This window comes from Ahaetulla prasina, chromosome 3 (assembly GCF_028640845.1).
Source record: "Ahaetulla prasina isolate Xishuangbanna chromosome 3, ASM2864084v1, whole genome shotgun sequence".
Lineage (NCBI taxonomy): Eukaryota > Metazoa > Chordata > Lepidosauria > Squamata > Colubridae > Ahaetulla > Ahaetulla prasina.
In genome coordinates, this window is record NC_080541.1 from 119,388,043 (window position 1) to 119,409,668 (window position 21,626).

At 38.2% G+C, this 21,626-nt stretch overlaps 1 protein-coding gene across 2 annotated transcripts in view; it reads right to left on the bottom strand.

The window, feature by feature from the left end:
- The window catches only part of KIFAP3 (kinesin associated protein 3), a 220,783-nt gene that overhangs the window by 117,843 nt on the left and 81,314 nt on the right, over positions 1–21,626 (bottom strand). Inside the window, exon 1 of one of the 2 annotated variants that reach the window (XM_058177338.1) lies at positions 9,135–9,263. The exons of the other annotated variant lie outside the window; for it this stretch is intronic. The gene's annotated coding sequence lies outside the window, so the exon portion shown is untranslated. Of the gene's footprint in view, positions 1–9,134; positions 9,264–21,626 lie in introns of those variants that run through there. 2 annotated transcript variants of the gene reach the window in all.

Here is a 21,626-nt window from a genome sequence, read left to right on the forward strand (position 1 = left end):
TGAATAGAATAGAATAGAATAGAATAGAATAGAATAGAATAGAATAGAATAGAATAGAATAGAATAGAATTTTTATTGGCCAAGTGTGATTGGACACACAAGGAATTTGTCTTGGTGCATATGCTCTCAGTGTACATAAAAGAAAAGATACCTTCATCAAGGTACAACATTTACAACACAATTGATGGTCAGTTGAGCTTACTGAGTTGGCGCAGAAAGAACATTCTTTGTTGTCCTTTTTTGATGATGTTTTTTTATTGAAGCATTTGCAAAAGTTGATGGTCCTCAATACACACAGGCAAGAGATCACACCCAAATAATGAAGAAGCATTCTTTTATAATCATTCTACCCCCGTTAGAATGATGGCTTTCCAGGCAATGGAGGGTTTCAATTTCTTTTACTACCGGTTCTGTGGGCGTGGTTTGGTGGGCGTGGCTTGGTGGGCGTGGCAGGGGAAGGATACTGTAAAATCTCCATTACCTCCCCACTCCAGGGGAAGGATATTGCAAAATCTCCATTCTAGGGGTGAAATGCTCCTGGTTCAGAAGGGCTCGCCCGATCTGGTAGCAATGATGGCAGGTGGTTCAGACAACTGGTAGCAAAAATCCTTGGCCCCACCCCCTGCCACTGCTGAGCCGCGCCATCATCAGAGGTTTTTTTTTTTTACTTTTAAAAGCATTTTTTCTTCAGCTGAAAAAATAGTTTAAAAAGTAACAAAAAAGCCTTTGATGATTGCACAGCTAAGCTGGGATCATCAGAACCCTTTAAAAGTTTTTTTTTAACAACCTCGTCAGCCAAAGAGGTTGTAAAAAAAAAAGCTTTTAAAAGGCTCCTCTGGTGATCCCAGCTGAGTTGCCTGATCATCAGAACCTTTAAAAAACATGTTTTCTACAAGCTCTTACAACACCCCCACCCCCACTCATGCACACCCAATCTCCCCGTCCCCACTTACCTAACTGCTGCCTGTTTCAGGCTCACTAAGCCTTGCTTTGCTTCGGCTGCTGCAATCAGTTGCATCAGCTAGCAACTGAATCTGCCTGCCTGCAATCCATCTCCTCGGTGAGCAACTCAATCTGCCTGCCTCCAATTGGGTAAGTAAATGGGGGGGGGCTTTAAAAAATAGTAAAAGGAGTTTTTTTTAGACAGCAATTTAAAGTTAAGGAAGTTTAAATTTAGCTGCTTTTATCTAAAACGGGTCTCCAACCTTAGTAACTTTAAGGCTTGTGGACTTCAACTCCCAGAATTCCTCAGCCAGGAAAGCTTGTGGGAGTTGAAGTCCACAAACCTTAAAGTTACTAAGGTTGGAGACCCCTGATCTAAAAAATATAAATAAAATAAAATAATAAAATAAAATATTTGTGCAGCTTTCTGAGATTTGGTGTGTTTCTGTAGTGTTGTGTTTTACTCTAACTACACAAACATACAAAATCCCACAAAGCTGTATGTGGCATTTTGTGTATGTGTGTATGTGTGTGAGTCAGTTGTGTTGTGTTGTGTGTGTGTAAAGTGTGAAAATTGGTTTTTGGTACCTCTTATTGTTTTGTATACTTTGTTTATTATTTTTATTATTTATTGTTATTGGCCACGCCCACCCAGTCATCTGACCACCAAGCCACACCCACCAATTAAGCCACGCCCACAGAACCGGTAGGGAAAATTTTTAAATTTCATCCTGCTCCATTCCTTCCCCAATTCAGGAGAAGGATACTGCAAAATCCCCATTTCCTCCCGATCAGCTGGGACTCGGGAGGCAGAGAATAGAGGAGGAGGGGCCAGTCAGCATTTTTACTACCGGTTCTCCAAACTACTCAAAATTTCCGCTACCAGTTCTCCAGAACTGTTCAGAACCTGCTGAAACCCACCTCTGTTTCCAGGCCCAGTTGATAAGTCCAAGTCTGGTCACCCAAACTTGCTAAGCATTCACCCTTCTCATGTCTCCCTTATCAGTTCCCCTATTTCACAAGAATTGCAACACAGTCATGAAAAGGAACATTTCTCAAGTGAAAGTAATATTTTAGAGACAAAAACATCAAAATAGGTTTGGGTTAGATACATTCTCAGCCTGCCCATGGTTGGCTTGACAATTTACTCTGTTCATATAGGCTTGAGAACAGCTAAAAATGCTACAATGTATTAAAAGCTCTTCTGGTCTCCGAAAGAGAGGCTTTTTCTTGAAAGTTAAGACTTATGGGATATTATCAGCAATACAATTAAAGCAAATGTAAACATGGAGGTACCTTGGATATGTAGTTCATAGGCTATATGTTAGTCTATATAATGGAAAATTACAGCTTATTGTATTGTATCCCACAACTACCTTGAGTTATTTATAAATATAATAAAGGTGGGATAAAAATAAATAAACCATGATTGAATTCTTGGGCTTTGGTATCTCCTTCTTCTGCATGTCATCAGTCCAATCATAGGACTGCATCAGGAATTAAGCAAATTTATCTGGAGGACAATATACCACTACTTCTTCTCTTTTTACCCTCTATCATGAGGAAGCTGATAAAGTTAAAAGCAAAATAGCACAGTCACAAGAGGAACTGAGTCAAAAGCAGCAATTTCCCCTACTGTTGTGTATTAAGGCTTCACTCCAGCCTCTCAAGCGGGAAGAGAGATTCATCCTGATTGGCTGGCCGGCTGACAGCTGACTATAAGAGGAGCTGTCAGACGGAGAATCAGCTGTTGCTGTTAGCTGAGCTGTCACTGTTAGCTGAGCTGTTAGAATTAATAAACTGTTAGCTAAACGTTACTTCTGTCTTGCCTCAGTTCTTCCACCCTCTGTTCCCGGAACAGAATACCTACAATATCTCTCTCCTTCCTTTCCTAACTTTATATAGGCAACAAATTCTGATTCCCAGATTCCTCTGTGCACTGTTTTGGAAGCAATGGCCAAAAGGGTTTGATTTGTCTTCATTCCATTTCTACCTAAACCAGTAAGGGGCAAGAGTGAAAGTGCTTACAATACTGTCAGCTGTACAATCTAGAGCTATGGCAGATAAACCACAGACTGAGCTCTGCTCTGACCAGCTCATAATGCAAAATTATAGCCAAAAGGAAGATCAAGGACTAGTGAGTAGGGAGCATACTCTCATCAGCCTGAAATGCCCCCAAAGCGCCATTCTGATGATGCTGGAAAAAGCCCATCCTAAAACACCAATTGTTTTAGCTTTTTTACATGTCCACCAACATGGTAAAAGGTTCACATTTCCAACATCCATTTGAAATGCCTATATATATCCTAAATCTCAATAACACTTAGTCTTATATACAACTTTACAGCACTGTACAGCCCTCTCTAAGCGGTTTTACAGAATCAACACATTGCCCCCCATAATTTGGGTCGTCATTTTACTGACCTTGGAAGGATGGAAGGCTGAGTCAACTTTGAGCCTGATGGGATGCATCTGGTGCACACTGCACATGCATCCACAGTGGCATCCAGCATGAGCATGCAGAGCATGCGTAAGGCATGCACGGGCAGAGAACCGGTGGCGACTGGCGGAGGATTTCACTACTGTTATGAATACCAATAGACAAAATATTAGAGATCCAGATCATATCTATTCATGGAAAAGATCTATGTTTCTTGGAAAAATAAGAATATTCTTTTGAGTCACTATTTTTAAAACTCTTTATATCAACAAGCTCCAAATTATTTATTAAATCAAAAAGAATCTTTGGTACTTTGCCTTGTATATTTTTAATATTTTTCACAGAAGTTCTATCTATTTGTGGGGAAACCATCCCATTCCCCTGTCCCGAGATGCTAATTTTCATATTGAACGTCCAATAATCTATCCATAGATCCTTTATAAAATTGTCATTTGGAGCATATTTTTTCAATAACAAAGTCTTAACCCCCTATAGATTAACTTCCACCCCAACATGCCTGCCGTGATTTTTTGGATACAATGGAGGATTTATATTGAAAACAACTCAATTTCTTGAGTAAATTTAAATGAATTAAAATAAATAAATAAATAAATAGTTTATAAAAAATAAACAAGTCATTTTTGTGATTCAAATATTTTATATCTTTTTCTAATATATGTTTCTTGTAAACAAATCACATCTTGTTTTAACTTTTACTAATAATGATTTCAGTAGCCCAAGTCCAGCTTTTTTTCTTTTATTTATTTTATAAATTTTTGAATCATCCATCTCCCTCAAAGATAGACCAGCATTCCTCTATTTTTATCTTTATCTAATGTCAGTTTTTGTGACATCAACTATTTCGTAGAGAATTTGCTCCTTCTCTGTCTACAGTCATTCCATTTTATTTCTTTTCTTTTAATTAATTTAATTTAATTCCTTTCTTTTCTTGCATGTCCATTTTCCCCAAGACCAGTGTTGAAATCTGAACCAGTTTACTACCAGTTGCCTCTTACTAGGCAACTCAGCTGGGATCATCAGAGCCTTTTAAAAGCATTTTTTTACAACCTCTTCGGCCGAACAGAAAAAATGCTTTTAAAAGTAAAAAAAAAGGCTCTGATGATTGCGTGGCTTAGCTGGGCATGGGTGGGGGGGGCCAGGGATTTTTGCTACCGGTTCTCCAAACCACCTGCCGCCACTGCTACTGGATTGGCCGATCCAGTCCGAACTGGGAGCATTTTACTCCTGTCCAAGACCTACTTGACATTATTAAAAATTAGTTTGCCTCACATTGAAAACTTCTTTCCAGCTTTGGTTTTTCTATCATAAACAATCATGCCAACTGTGCTTCTTTATTTTTATTAATTTCTTGGATATGAATTAGCCTTCATATCTTTGCTGTTATCAGATATATCACCCTAATTTACATCTTGTTTGTCTTACTAAAAAGCATCATGTGAAAATGATTGAACAAAGCTGTGATGGGCAGCTTCAATGGACCCATCTGGAGAAAAACAGAGAACATGAAAGAGTATGACACGGAACGTAAGAGAAGAAATGAGAATAAATATGAACTAACAAATAAAATATGTTTGTTAAATTAACAGAATGGGGAAGGATCAAATTGATCATCATAAATATCAGAATGGACTGCTATTATGAAGTGGAGCTGATGTACGTATATGTGCAGGAAAGTGAATATATAAGATTAATTATGAAAATAACTTACATGTACATCAAATATTATTAATTGGGCTCAGCTAAATTGCTCTGGTTGCATGAAAATAGGAATCATTTGGCTATTTCTGCATTCATGGCAATATTTTCTAATTCTAATGTAATTTCAGAGCATACTTAGTTAATGTGTTGGATTAAATAGAGTCTTCTCCTCTTTTTCAGACTGGAAGTCTGAGTCACCCAACTCCTAGAGCTCACAAGCAGGCCAAGAATAAAGATTTACATATTGCCTCTGATAGTAAATACAACCTTATCCTTCATTACATTGCCCACTTAAATTGTCCAGATTGGTAGCAATCACTGAAACATTGAACTCAAGGCTGTATCTATGTGCTATATTATGAAACATTTCAATATCTACCCTGAATTTTCAGCCATTCATTTTCATGGGCTCCATTATAAAAGGAGAACATCTGAATATTTATTTTCTCCATATCATGTATAATTTTATGCACCTTAGTCTCCATAACCTTTTTGTTTTTGAAGCTATAAAATTTGAAAATATCATTTTTGCTCCTATGGTAATTGGTCCAGTCCCTGATGTTTCTAGGAATAAATGGAAGGACTCCTGGTCAAAAGACTGAGAAATTGCTGCCATTTAGTATCACACACTGGCCTACTGGAGCTGACTCGGCAGACAGGCACCACTTTTGCTTTACATGCTTAATTTTTTTTAAATGTGCAGTTTGCTTCATTTCAGGAGGCCTTGTGCCAGAGCTTATCCCAATCAGTTGGTTGGAGCTGTTGGTGATTGAAGCAGGAAGTTTCTGTTTGGCTTATATGAGCGTTATCTGAAGTAGATGACATGACAAATTTCATCCTTCTGTCAAAACTAATTAAATGTTTTATTATTATATATTTAAAATGTGCAGAGTTAGTATAGGAATAATCGACAGAACATTCTGGGCATACAAAGTTGATGAAATCTTTCCACGATTAATGTAATAAAGTTACCTGTCACATAGGGATCTTTGCTATCATTACTATTATTTATACTTTCTTTTATAAAGTGCTTCCTTTTAGAGCATCAGTCTTCTGGTATTCAATCAAACAAATAAATGAATTTATTTAAATGAATTAAATTAATTTTATTTATTTTATTTATTTATTTTTCACATTTATATACCGCCCTATCTTCCTAGGGACTCAGGGCGGTTCACAGGCACATAAAAATACATATAAATACGAACTAAAATAACAAGTAAAAAACTTATTCCATAGCCGAATTGTTAAAAACAATATAAATAATAAAACCCGTTTAAAACCCGTTAAAAAAAATTAATTTTATTTGTTTGATTAAATGAATTTAATCAAACAAATAAATGATAACAAATGAATGTACAACTGAACCCATCTATGCTACCCTATACAATCCTATTACAAATCTAGGTCTTGAACAATTAGTAACTAACAACACAAGACAAAACAACTGCCTTGACCTCATCTTCTGCAATAACACAAACTCAATTTATGGACTACAAATAAAAGAACCCTTTTCCAACGTGACCACAGTATGGTAGACTTTTGCCTCAATATACGCCCTTACAAAAATCATCATAATAATAGTAATCCAATCTACAATTTCAAAAAAGCCAACTATGATTTTATAAACACTTACCTCTCATTTCTTGACTGGCAAAATCTATTCTCAACCTGTATCACTGCTGAAGACCACTACAAAGTTTTCCTACTCGAAGTCAATAGAGTCATTAAACTCTACGTACCACTAACCACCACCAAAATCAGGAAAAATAAATTACCCATATCAATAAAAAAGCTCCAATCTAAAAAAAAAATCCCTTTGGAGAAAAAACAAAAAGGGGCAGGTAGCAAATTTCAAAAACGGCTACAGAAATATATGCAACCAAATAAAAATTGAATGCCCAAATTACAACACCAAGCAAGAAGAAGATCTTCTGTGCACAAATTCCAATCGTGCTTTTTATAATTTTGTGAATAACAAACTTAATGACTCGAGATCCATCCCACCACTAAAAGAACCTAACGGAAAAGAAAATAATGACAAAACAGTTAAAGCAAACCTCTTTAACACATTCTTTGGCTCAGTCTTTGTCAACAGCAATGGCTCAAACCTGAAATTTCCCAACCGCACCAACAACAACCTAACTCATATAGATTTCCCTGAAGAAAATGTTGAAAAAGCTCTTCACAATTTAAAACAATCCTTATCCATAGGACCTGATGGACTATGCACATACTTCTTAAAAAGCTTTCCACTAATATAGCAGAACCCCTAAGCATAATCTTTGAAAAAGCCTTCATGACCGGATCCCTTCCCAAACTTTGGTCACTAGCTACGGTCATCCCTGTCTTCAAAAAAGGAGATCCCAGCTTAGTTGAAAATTACAGACCAATCTCTCTATGCTGCGTTACCTGTAAAGTTATGGAATCCATCATCAACCAATACATTACCCTCCACCTAGAAACAAACAACCTACTCTCTAATAAACAATTTGGTTTCAGAAAAAAATTATCATGTAACTTACAACTTCTTCACTGCAAAAATATATGGACTACTAATCTTGATCAAGGCAAAACAATAGATGCAATTTACATAGACTTTTGTAAAGCTTTTGACTCAGTGGTACACGACAAACTTCTCCTCAAACTAAAATCCTACGGCATCTCCGGACCCCTCCACAATTGGATAACAGCATTTCTGTCAAACAGACAACAAGTGGTCAAAATAGGCAGTGCCCTATCAAAACCTGTTCCTGTCAATAATGGCATTCCCCAAGGCAGTGTTCTTGGACCAACACTCTTTATATTATACATTAATGATCTCTGCGACCATATTAAAAGTAATTGTGTTCTGTTTGCTGACGATGTCAAACTATTTAACACTATCAACAATACAGCTACCCTTCAAAAAGACCTTCACTTTGTGTCAGAATGGTCTAAAACCTGGCAACTCCAAATCTCAACCAACAAATGCTCTCTTACACATTGGAAAAAAGAATCTAAACAATAAATACAAACTCGACGGACCTTGGAGTCTTCATATCCAATGACCTAAGTGCCAAAGCCCATTGCAACTACATCGCAAAAAAGGCATTAACCTAATCTTACGTAGCTTCTTCTCCAGAAACACTATACTACTTATCAGAGCTTACAGAACATTTGCTAGACCAATTCTTGAATACAGCTCGCCTGTCTGGAACCCATACCACATTTCAGACATCAATACAATTGAACGTGTCCAGAAATATTTTACAAGAAGCGTTCTCCACTCCTCTGAATACAACAGAATGCCACCAGATTTGAAATCCTGGGTTTAGAAAACTTAGAACTCTGCCGCCTCCGACAAGACCTGTGTTTAACTCATAGAATCATCTATTGCAATGTCCTTCCTGTCGAAGACTACTTCAGCTTCAATCACAACCATACAAGAGCAAACAATAGATTTGAACTTAATGTTAACTGCTCCAATCTTGATTGCAGAAAATATGAGCTCAGTAACAGAGTTGTTAATGCTTGGAATACACTACTTGACTCTGTGGTCTCTTCTCAAAGTCCCCAAAGCTTCAACCAAAAACTGACTACTATAGACCTCACTCCTTTTCCTAAGAGGTCTATAAGGGGCGTGCATAAGAGCACAAACGTGCCTATCGTTCCTGTCTTACTGTTGCTTCATGCTTATGCTTATGTATGATGTTATGACAAATAAAATAAATTTAAAAATAAATAAATCATGTGTGATCCAATCTCCTGTTGACCAAGCCTAGGGCTGTGCTAATGAGTCCAGATAAGGGTCCTGAGCAGAGTTGTCCAGACAAGTTGAGACTTGTTCTGACCCAAGTCCTCTGCGAGTGTCTGGCTGACTTGCACAGAGGCCTCTGTAGAATTTTTTTTTTTTTGAATTTATATCCCACCCTTCTCCGAAGACTCAGGGCGGCTTACATTGTGTAAGGCAATAGTCTCATCCATTTGTATATTATATATAAAGCCAACTTGTATTGCCCCCCCCAACAATCTGGATCCTCATTTTACCTACCTTATAAAGGATGGAAGGTTGAGTCAACCTTGGGCCTGGTGGGACTTGAGCCTGCAGTAATTGTAATTGCAGGCAGCTGTGTGTTAATAACAGACTGCATTAGCCTGTTGAGCGACTTCCCAGCCCTATTCTGATAGTCTTCCTCTCAAGAATTATCTTCAAATGTGGCCATGATAGTCTCTGCATGGAATTTATTAGCATTGAGTAATAAAGCAAATTCAAGAAGGGAGGAAATTTCCAAGATTGGAAAATGTTTATTCTGTTGTGTTGATGGCATGAAAAAGAAAAGAAAAGGGTTTGCAACAGCAAAGTCTGCAGAGCGGCACTATGTTAGTTAGTTCAGCATTAGTTCCAATGAGCAATGAGCATGCTGTAACTGGCTCCATATCTTGCCAAATATTTGGCACTTTTAGTGCACTGCTCTGGCCAGTTTATGTTGCACACTGGCAAGACTTAAGCTTCAAAAGAAAAGTCTCAGACCCCACCCCTGGCACCCCCCAAACCAACGAAAAACCTTCCCTCTTTTCAGTCTGAAGTCTAATATAAAGAATTTCTACTGAGATTTCTCTGCAGAGACTTTGGGTTTTCCTGGCAAACAGGGTTGAAAGATCCTCAGCAGAATGTCTGCACTTTGCATGTCAAGAGGAGCCAGCAGGCTGGGTGTGCCAGCCAAGGGAAACACAGCCTCAGTCCCAAGAACGCTTTTACGAGACACAGACCCACAGCGGACTTGGAGGAGATGACTGAGCTGGGGGCCTCTTGTCTGTCTTTTTTATTTATTTAATTCTCTCTCTCTCTCTCTCTCTCTCTCTCTCTCCCCCTCTCTCTTTCCCAGCAAAGACTTTTTAGGATCCTAATGTGTAGTTACTGTACGGGATGATGATATGATATTAGATGAGTCTCTGATCTTCCTTTGTATTCTGAGCCCCTTAGATGCAACTTCTCTCCCACCTTCTCTTAAAACACTCTCATGCAAAACAGCTTGTCAAACAAGTATTTCCATGGCCAAATCCCAAGAAAAGGGTTTGCAACAGCAAAGTCTGCAGAGCGGCACTATGTTAGTTAGTTCAGCATTAGTTCCAATGAGCAATGAGCATGCTGTAACTGGCTCCATATCTTGCCAAATATTTGGCACTTTTAGTGCACTGCTCTGGCCAGTTTATGTTGCACACTGGCAAGACTTAAGCTTCAAAAGAAAAGTCTCAGACCCCACCCCTGGCACCCCCCAAACCAACGAAAAACCTTCCCTCTTTTCAGTCTGAAGTCTAATATAAAGAATTTCTACTGAGATTTCTCTGCAGAGACTTTGGGTTTTCCTGGCAAACAGGGTTGAAAGATCCTCAGCAGAATGTCTGCACTTTGCATGTCAAGAGGAGCCAGCAGGCTGGGTGTGCCAGCCAAGGGAAACACAGCCTCAGTCCCAAGAACGCTTTTACGAGACACAGACCCACAGCGGACTTGGAGGAGATGACTGAGCTGGGGGCCTCTTGTCTGTCTTTTTTATTTATTTAATTCTCTCTCTCTCTCTCTCTCTCTCTCTCTCTCTCCCCCTCTCTCTTTCCCAGCAAAGACTTTTTAGGATCCTAATGTGTAGTTACTGTACGGGATGATGATATGATATTAGATGAGTCTCTGATCTTCCTTTGTATTCTGAGCCCCTTAGATGCAACTTCTCTCCCACCTTCTCTTAAAACACTCTCATGCAAAACAGCTTGTCAAACAAGTATTTCCATGGCCAAATCCCAAGAAAAGGGAGTTCCCCTCTAATCAGGAGAGGGGAAAAAACAGTAAGGAAAAGGCAGGAATCACACATATCTTAGTGAATTTGTGCCTTCGGCTGTTTTTATACAAATAAACTTTGGAAGACATGAGTCTGCTGATTAAGGAGGCAGACTGCAGGAGAAAGGAAGAAAATTAAACCACAACTGAAGCATAAAAATGGATCCTACCCAAACCATTTTGGGCTGACACTTCATAAATTATGTGCATAAGCTTAAACTAAGCTTCAAAAGGGTAAAATGGGATGCTGAGTTCAGCATTCAATTTTCCATCTTTACAAAACCAGCAGAGAAGGAAAAAGCAACAGCAAGGGATACCCTTCTTCTCCTACACTGTAGAATCACATTTAAATCCCAAGTAGAAAGGTCCAGATGGTATCTTCCCCTCACTCCACTCCTATATCGATTAATTGGCCCCTGCTGTTGAGTAATTCTTATTCATTTCAATGCAGCTTTTGTAAAGACATAAAGTCCTGTAACATTACAGGCAGATCTCCGCTAGTTTAGCATTTTGATAATAGAGTTTGTTGGATTCACTGTTGGGAGTGAAACAAGGGCTGGCAGTATGATTATTCACTTTGATTATAGCAACCAACCAGCAGGCAAGGAGCCATGGAATTAGGGGGAAAAAAGATCTCCAGCAATTGAATTGTTAAATTGAATCTGTGCTGGGGTTACAGTGTAGCAAAGGGAGCAACCAAATTTTCATCTTACTTCCAACGTTGCTCAGTAAATCTTGTTAGATCAGCCAATATTCAAAAGCTGCCATGGACACCTTGGTCACTCTTTTAGCCATGCATAATAAAGTGCCTGGACGGGCCATAAGCAGTTCACTCCTTGCTTGGCATTCATAGCTCAAGTGGAGGCACTCAAGATGTTCCAAGTTATAGTACTGAAAGGGACCAATATTGCCATCAAATCAAATCTTCTTCTAGTGCAGGAATCCAAATTAAATCATCCCCAACAAATAGCTGTCTAGCCTCCATCTGTACATGGAATAGAACAACTCGCTGCAGCCAACTCACCATGGCCAATTTACCATGGGACAATTCATTATGGGGAAGTTCAACAATTCAGTGTAATTATTTAAAATAATTAAAAACATATTTTAATTTTTGTCATTTATATTTCATTTTGTCCTTCCTTTGGCATCTTTTCTTTAATGTTCTTTTCCTCTATTTCTTTGATATTAGTGTAACTCTTGTCCCACAGCGAGTTGCCCATGGTGAGTTGGCCACATCAAGTTGGGCGCAATAAATTGGCCATAGCAAGTTGTCGTAGATCCATCTGAACACATCCAGTGATAAAGAACCCATAATCTCTATGGGATATTGACTTCAATCTAACATGATTTTACCATTTGGAATTTTAAATACTGTAATATTCAGTTAGACTCTACTCTCCTGTAACTTACATTCATTATCCTGCATTTTGAAACAATAGAGAACAGGTCTTGGCCTTTTTAATGTGGCTTCTTGGGAACCTTTCAGCTAATTCCAGAGTGCTATTATATTCCCCCTCTCCTCTTTTCAAAGTTAAAAAGTCCAATTTATTGGCTGTTCCTTCATAAAGCTTAGTTTTAAAATCCTCTCATCATTTGTGTCTGTCTTGTCTTTCTTTGAAACAATTTAAATGTTTGGATCTTTCCTAGTAGCTTTTCCTGCAGTGGAATCCTGCTTATCACCACTCTGAGTTTATTAAAATCCACTCTCTTGAAGTCCAAGATACACATTCAAGTGTACTCCACTTTAGTTTTCCTTAATATCAAAAGGGCAGCATTACATTATCACTTTCCCTCACCACTCCACCTGCTTTTACTTCCTTGTCTAAGTCATTTTTGTTGGTTATTATCAGGATAACAGATGCTCCTGTACTTTCTTCCTTTCTCTGAAAGTGAAAGCTGTCAGCAAGAAAAGTCAGGAATTTCTGGAAAGATCAAGCTTGGCTGTCGGTCTTCCAATGGATGTCAGAGTGATTTAAACACTCCTTTAATACTAAATCTAGTATTACTAGTCAAAAAGGTTAGACAGCTTTTCTGTCATTCCTTTTCTAGTGGGTTTATTTTCAAAGGGCAAAGGAAAAAAACAGGGAATACAATAATAATAAAAAGAGTGTGTGTTTGTGTGTGTGTGTTTGTTTCCATAAATGAGGTAGTGTGTTTTCAGAGCATTTCCATTACAAACCAGCTGAACTTCCCATACTTTCCTGGCATTATTACTGAAGTTGTAAAGGTCTCTTGTTTGTATTTGTGATGATTGCCGAGTTTGTAAGGGTGGTTTTAATAAGCAATTAAATATTTGGAGAAAGCCAAATCTTGCTCATCTGAATCATAAATGAAGCTGATCACCCCTTGGAATAATAACCAGCCCAGCATTAGCAGCCTTGTTTTATCCTGGTCTTCCAGACTTATTTAAGTATCAGTTATACCTATGAGTAGACCCTGCATTTGTGTAGAAATATGTACAAAAGGTTGTTTGTAAAGGTTGAGGAAACAAAAGGGTGAAATTTTATTTTAGTACATGTAACATTATAACCATGTTAGGAGGCAGGTAGCGGGAGGATCAGTAAATTGGGATCTTTATGATGGTTGTTAAAAATGTTCTGGAATCAACTCAAATACTAATCAGAAACCTCATTGTTTAGCTAAATCAGTTTCAGATGCCATTTCAGATACTGAATGCAATTGCTCCCATTTCTGAATGTAAAATTTCCTTCTATTTCTTTCTTTCTTTTTTTCTTTCCTTTTTTATTTTTATCCAAGTTGGCAGATGTTTAGGCTGTAGATGATCTATTAATGGGCTTGCAGCAGCAGAGAGGTTACTGAATAGACTCTGGTGTTCTAACAAAATGCCACAAAATGGCTTTCTCCTTTCCATTTATTTATATTTGATGGGATTGAAAGAGGCTGAGATAGACATCAGGCTCCTTTTCAAAAATGAATATTTGTTTAATTAAAAGGCCGAAAAGGAAAACTGTGATGGGAGTTGCCAGGTGATATCTGTATGTAGGATCAGGACAGAAAAACAGTGCCTGCTTACCACTGGATAAAGTAGCAGATGACACTTGGTGGAGTTTAGATGAACTGTTTGTTCTCATCAACCCAAGCATAATTTTTTCTTTCTTTCTCCTACCATGAAGCTTTACTGTGTCTCAAGGAGATCTTAAATAAACAAATAACTGCCACATTGTCATTCAGATCAATCAAGGATTTAGCAGTGTCACCAATTCTCCTGAAATCCAAATTAAAATAAAAACATCTTTTTTATAGTGTGGTGACCAAAACTGGATGCAGTACTCTAGGTGTGGTCTTACTAAGGTTTATAGAATGGTATTAGTACCTCACGTGATTTTGATTGTATCCCTCTGTTAATGCAATTTAGGATTGCATTGGCTTTTTTGGTTGCTGCTGCACACTGTTGGCTCATATTTAATTGGTTGTCCACAAAGACTCCAAGATCCCTCTCACAGTTAGTGCTATTAAGCCAAGATTCTCCCGATTTATATTTGTACTTTTGGTTTTTCCTGCCTAAGTGTAAGACTTTACTTTTCTCTACATTGAATTTCATTTTGTTAGTTAGAGCCAGGGGTGAAATTCAGAAGGTTCTGACAGGTTCTGGAGAACCGGTAGCAGAAATTTTGAGTAGTTCAGAGAACTGGCAAATACCACCTCTGGCTGGCCACAGAGTGGGGTGGGAATGGAAATTTTGCAATATCCTTCCCCCCCCCCCAGGAGTGGGGAGGGAATGGGGATTTTGCAGTATCCTTCCCCTGGAGTGGGATGGGAATTGAGATTTTGCAGTATCCTTCTCCTGCCACGCCCAGCAAGCCATGCCCAGCAAGCCACACCAAGTCCACCAAGCCATGCCCACAGAACCAATAGTAAAAAAATTTGGATTTCACCACTGGTTAGAGCCACTGGTTCAGGTCTGTCAAGATCCATCTGGATCTTGAGCCTATCATCTAGGGTGTTGGCTATTCCCAACTTAGTATCATATGCAAATTTGATAAGTTCCCCTTCTATTCCTTCATCTAAGTCATTTATGAAGATTTTGAAGAGTACTGGCCCTAAGACGGAACCTTGTGGTACTCCTATGCCTCTTTCCCATTAAGGACTACTCATTGAATACACTTTATCAGCCAGTTAGAAATCCATCTGATAGTGATGCTATCTATCCCACTTTTTTCTAGCTTACCAAAAAGTAGGTTGTGGTCTACCTTGTTGAATGCTTTGCTGATGTCTAAGTATACTGTGTCCACAGCATTTTACTGGTCTACTAATTTAGTCACTTTGTCAAAGGATGAACTAAGATTGGTTTGGCATGATCTGTTTTTAACAAACCCATGCTAACTGCTAGTTATTACTTTACTTGTTTCTAGATGTTGGCAGATCTGTTTTTTTATTATCTTTTCCAATATCTTCCCGGTATTGATGTTAGGCTGATTGGTCTATAGTTTCCTCAATCTGTTTTTTTCTTTTTTCTTTTTTCTTTTTCTTTTTTTCTTTCTTTCTTTCTTTCTTTCTTTCTTTTTTTTTTTTGAAGATGGGAATCACATCAGCCATTTTTCAGTCCTCTGGAAGTTCCCCGGTACTCCAGGATTTTTGAAAGATGTGGTACAGTGGTTCTGATTTGCCAACTCCTTTAGAACTCTGGGGTGTAATCCGTTAGGTCCCAGTGATTTATATTCATCAAGATAAGACAGGTGTTCTACCTTTTTTTTTTTTGTTGCTTATTTTAACTTTTATTTCTAGTCTGTCTTTATGTTTTTGATAGGTTGGGCTATAGTTTCTTTTTGCATGAAGACCAATGCAAAGAACGAGTTAAGCTGCTCTGCTTTCTACCTATTGCCTGTTACTTCCTTGCCGTCTTCTCTATTGGACATTTCCTTCATTTTCATTATTAATCTATCCATCTCCACACATTCTAATATTTTCTTTATTACACGTTCCTCTGTAGGAATATCTTCATTTTTCCAATTTTGTGCATTTATAATTCTTGCTGCTGTTAAAACATGTAAAATTAAGTATGTATTACCTTCATTATAGAATAGAATTTTTATTGGCCAAGTGTGATTGGACACACAAGGAATTTGTCTTGGTGCATATGCTCTCAGTGTACATAAAAGAAAAGATCGTTCATCAAGGTACAACATTTACAACACTCTTGAGGCTCATTATATCAATATAAATCATAAGGATTGCCAGCAACAAAGTTACAGTCATACAGTCATAAGTGGAAAGAGATTGGTGATAGGAACTATAATTGGTGATGGGAATTATAATTTTTTGGGTAAGATACCCAACTGAAATAATTTTGCTTTTAGATCTATTTGTTGTTTTGTCATTTCTCCTAGCCATATTCGTATTTTTATCCAATATTTTTTTGCCTTTGGACACGTCTACCACATATGGTAATAAGAGCACGGTAACTGATTTCATTTCCAACATTTGGCAGGCAGGTTTTTAAACATCTTTGCCATTCTCGCTGGTGGCAAATGCCACCTATAAAACATTTTGTATAAATTTTCTTTATAGGTTGTTGACATCATCAATTTGTAATTTCTCTTCCAGAGCATTTGCCATTTAGCCCATATTATCATTGTTTCTTTTACTTGTTCTTCTTCCATTCTAAAACTCAATAAGTGACTATATATTCTTTTTATCAATTTATCATCAATCCCTAAAAATATCTTATCCAATTATGTAGGTTCTTTATAAAATCCATACATTTCTACATCTTTCTTGTACCTTGAACATATCTGCATATGTGGCCACCAAGCCAAATCAATCCCTTGATTTTTCAGTTCTTGCGTCGATTTTAGTTCCCCTTGTTCACTTAGGATATCTTTATATCTCGTAATGTTTTCAGCTTCACACATTCAGATGTATTAGTGCTTCCATCGTGGATAGCCAGACTGGTATTTTCATGTAATGTTTTCAGCTTCATTGGGTGGCCTGTAGTATACACCTATGGCAATGTCATTCTTTTTTTCTTTTATATTGATCCATATGCATGATAGAAAATTTTCGTCTTTGGTTTCATGCATTTCTGTAGCAATATAGTGGGCTTTTACATATAATGCAAGTCACCTCCTCTTTTATGGTATCTGGGTTCTTTTGAACAGTTTGTATCCTTCTATCAGTATCTCCCAGTCATGATTTTCATTCCACCAAGTTTCAGTAATTGCAAGTATATCATATCTACCCTCATGTATTAATAAAGACAAATTAATGTCAGGTAAATCAAAGCCAAAATCACAATATGAGGTTTGGAGATAAATAATAAAATATGATCAGCAGATAAGGCAAATTTATATTTTCAAAAATTATGCAAAAATCCATGGATGTCATAACCATGTCTCTTACCATGAGCTAAGAGTTCTAGACAAATACCAAAGAGGAAACTGAACTTTTTTGTCTAGTTGTAGTAGTTGTCTAGTTATATATTTTCCTTTGGTATACATAAAACTCAATAAGTGACTATATATTCTTTTTATCAATTTATCATCAATCCCTAAAAATATCTTATCCAATTATGTAGGTTCTTTATAAAATCCATACATTTCTACATCTTTCTTGTACCTTGAACATATCTGCATATGTGGCCACCAAGCCAAATCAATCCCTTGATTTTTCAGTTCTTTATAAAATCCATACATTTCTACATCTTTCTTGTACCTTGAACATATCTGCATATGTGGCCACCAAGCCAAATCAATCCCTTGATTTTTCAGTTCTTGCGTCGATTTTAGTTCCCCTTGTTCACTTAGGATATCTTTATATCTCGTAATGTTTTCCAGCTTCACACATTCAGATGTATTAGTGCTTCCATCGTGGATAGCCAGACTGGTATTTTCATGTAATGTTTTCCAGCTTCACACATTCAGATGTATTAGTGCTTCCATCGTGGATAGCCAGACTGGTATTTTCATGTAATGTTTTTCTCTTTGATTCTTTCCCATACTAAGAGCAGAGCATTTCTAATATAATGTCTTTGAAAATATCTATGTATTTTATTTTTCCATACCATGTAAAGCATGCCACCCCAATTGCAAATCATGTCCCTCTAAAGTCAATAATCTTTTGTTCCTCCGATTTATCCATTCTTTCACCCAGGTAAGCACAAAGGCCTGGTAATAAAGCTCCCAATCTGGTAACCCAAATAAAATACTTTCTCTTGGAAACCAAGGACATTCTCACACCTGGTCCCTGCAAGGAGGAGTGAAGTCACTAGATGACCAGACAGCTTCTTGATTGCACCATATGACTGATTGTTTGGGGTTGTGGGAAAACTTTCTCTTTTAAGTAGGTGAAAGCTGTGGGAACCTTCAGAGTCGATTTTCACCAGATCTGTGCCAATATATTTCCAATAAAGCTATTCTTTGAGGAATTCACCTGCCTCAGAGTTTTGCTTGATATGGGATTATTACTTGGAACCCTGACACTAGTTTCTTTTAAAATTTAATCATAAGAGCATTTGCCATTTAGCCCATATTATCATTGTTTCTTTTACTTGTTCTTCTTCCATTCTAAAACTCAATAAGTGACTATATATTCTTTTTATCAATTTATCATCAATCCCTAAAAATATCTTATCCAATTATGTAGGTTCTTTATAAAATCCATACATTTCTACATCTTTCTTGTACCTTGAACATATCTGCATATGTGGCCACCAAGCCAAATCAATCCCTTGATTTTTCAGTTCTTGCGTCGATTTTAGTTCCCCTTGTTCACTTAGGATATCTTTATATCTCGTAATGTTTTCAGCTTCACACATTCAGATGTATTAGTGCTTCCATCGTGGATAGCCAGACTGGTATTTTCATGTAATGTTTTTCTCTTTGATTCTTTCCCATACTAAGAGCAGAGCATTTCTAATATAATGTCTTTGAAAATATCTATGTATTTTATTTTTCCATACCATGTAAAGCATGTCACCCCAATTGCAAATCATGTCCCTCTAAAGTCAATAATCTTTTGTTCCTCCGATTTATCCATTCTTTCACCCAGGTAAGCACAAAGGCCTGGTAATAAAGCTCCCAATCTGGTAACCCAGAAGCGCTGTCCCGGTGCCTGGAGGCCGTACGGGTCTGGATGGGGAGAAATAGGCTCAAGCTCAATCCCTCCAAGACAGAGTGGCTGTGGATGCCGGCATCCCGGCACAGTCAGCTAAATCCGCGGCTGACCATCGGTGGCGAGTCATTGGCCCCGATGGAAAGGGTCCGCAACTTAGGCGTCCTCCTGGATGAACGGCTGTCTTTAGAAGATCATTTGACGGCCGTCTCCAGGAGAGCGTTCTACCAGGTTCGCCTGGTACACCAGTTGCGCCTTTCTGGACGGGATGCCCTATGCACGGTCACTCACGCACTCGTGACGTCTCGCCTGGATTACTGCAATGCTCTCTACATGGGGCTCCCCTTGAAGGGCATCCGGAGGCTGCAGTTAGTCCAGAATGCGGCTGGTGATAGCTGGAGCCCTCGTGGCTCCGTATAACACCATCCTGCGCAGACTGCACTGGCTACCTGTGGCTTTCGGGTGCGCTTCAAGGTGCTGGTGACCACCTTTAAAGCGCTCCATGGCATTGGGCGGGTTACTTACGGGACCGCCTACTGCTACGAATATCTCTCACCGACCCGTGCGCTCTCACAGAGAGGTCTCCTCAGGGTGCCGTCAGCGGCAATGTCGTCTGGCGACACCCAGGAAGGGCCTTCTCTGTGGGGCTCCCACCCTCTGGAATGAACTACCCCCGGACTTCGTCAGCTTCGGACCTCGGACCTTCCGCATGGGCTTAAAACATATTTATTTAACTGTGCAGGACTGAGCTAGATTTTAAATTACTGGTTTTAAATTGGGTTTTATTTTATATTTTTAATTCTAAATTAACGGGCTTTTTAGAATAAGTTTTTTAATTGTTTTTATATTGTATTTATATGTTTTAAATGCCTGTACACCGCCCTGAGTCCTTCGGGAGATAGGGCGGTATATAAATTGATCAATAAATCAATATAAATCATAAGGATTGCCAGCAACAAGTTATAGTCATACAGTCATAAGTGGAAAGAGATTGGTGATAGGAACTATAATTGGTGATGGAATTATAATTTTTGTCAGCTCAGTGGTGGAGGAATGATAATGCAATTGAACTGAGATGACCATTAATGAAAGAAAAAGGTCCTGCAAATCTATTCTGCTAAAACATTATTCATGGGAATACTACCAAAACCTAAAGTTAAATAAAGTTTCTTGAAGCAACAGTACAGGGTTCTGTATTCCATATTTATCCAAGGCAAATGATTCAACTTCACCATATAACATCACAGTAATTCAAGTCTATGCCCCAACCACTGATGCTGAAGAGGGCTGAAGTTGACTAGTTTCATAAAGACCTACAACACCTTCTAGAACCAAAAAACAAGATGTCCTTTTCATCACAGGGGATTGGAATGTTAAAGTAGGAAGTCAAGTTTGGCCTTGGAGTACAAAATGAAGCAAGGCAAAGGCTAACAGGGTTTTGTCAAGAGAACAAACTGGTCAGAGCAAACACTCTTTTCCAACAATCCAAGAGGTGACTTTACACATGAACTTCAACAGATGGTCAATGCTGAAATCAGGTTGACTATGTATTTTATTTTTCCATACCATGTAAAGCATGCCACCCCAATTGCAAATCATGTCCCTCTAAAGTCAATAATCTTTTGTTCCTCCGATTTATCCATTCTTTCACCCAGGTAAGCACAAAGGCCTGGTAATAAAGCTCCCAATCTGGTAACCCAAATAAAATACTTTCTCTTGGAAACCAAGGACATTCTCACACCTGGTCCCTGCAAGGAGGAGTGAAGTCACTAGATGACCAGACAGCTTCTTGATTGCACCATATGACTGATTGTTTGGGGTTGTGGGAAAACTTTCTCTTTTAAGTAGGTGAAAGCTGTGGGAACCTTCAGAGTCGATTTTCACCAGATCTGTGCCAATATATTTCCAATAAAGCTATTCTTTGAGGAATTCACCTGCCTCAGAGTTTTGCTTGATATGGGATTATTACTTGGAACCCTGACACTAGTTTCTTTTTAAAAAATGGGGAGGGAGTTAAAAAAAAAAATCACCTCAGCCATTATGTATATACACAAAAAGGAGACACCAACCTAAAAGTGATTCAACCATTGTTCTTAAAACTATAGCATATGCCCCTTAGTTGACCTTGAATGCTTTAAAATGGTTAGAACTAGGTTGCATCTCTTTGGGAACTTGATTTATTCTTTTGGAGCAGGGGTCTCAACCTTGGTCCCTTTAAAACTTGTGGACTTCAACTCCCAGCTTTGCTGGCTGAGGGACTCTGGGAGTTGAAGTCCACAAGTCTTAAAGGGACCAAGGTTGGAGACCCCTGTTTTGGAGAACCTCCTTGGTTGCTCTCACTTTGCTAGACAGGATAGACAGACAGATCTACCCTAAGGACACAGTCATGATTTGATACATTGTGATCTTTTTCTTCCCAGAACTTTTTGCCCTCGAACTTGAGAAAACTGGCTGAATTAAAGCAGAGATTAGTAAATTTTATTGTTATAATTTTTGTCAGCTCAGTGGTGGAGGAATGATAATGCAATTGAACTGAGATGACCATTAATGAAAGAAAAAGGTCCTGCAAATCTATTCTGCTAAAACATTATTCATGGGAATACTACCAAAACCTAAAGTTAAATAAAGTTTCTTGAAGCA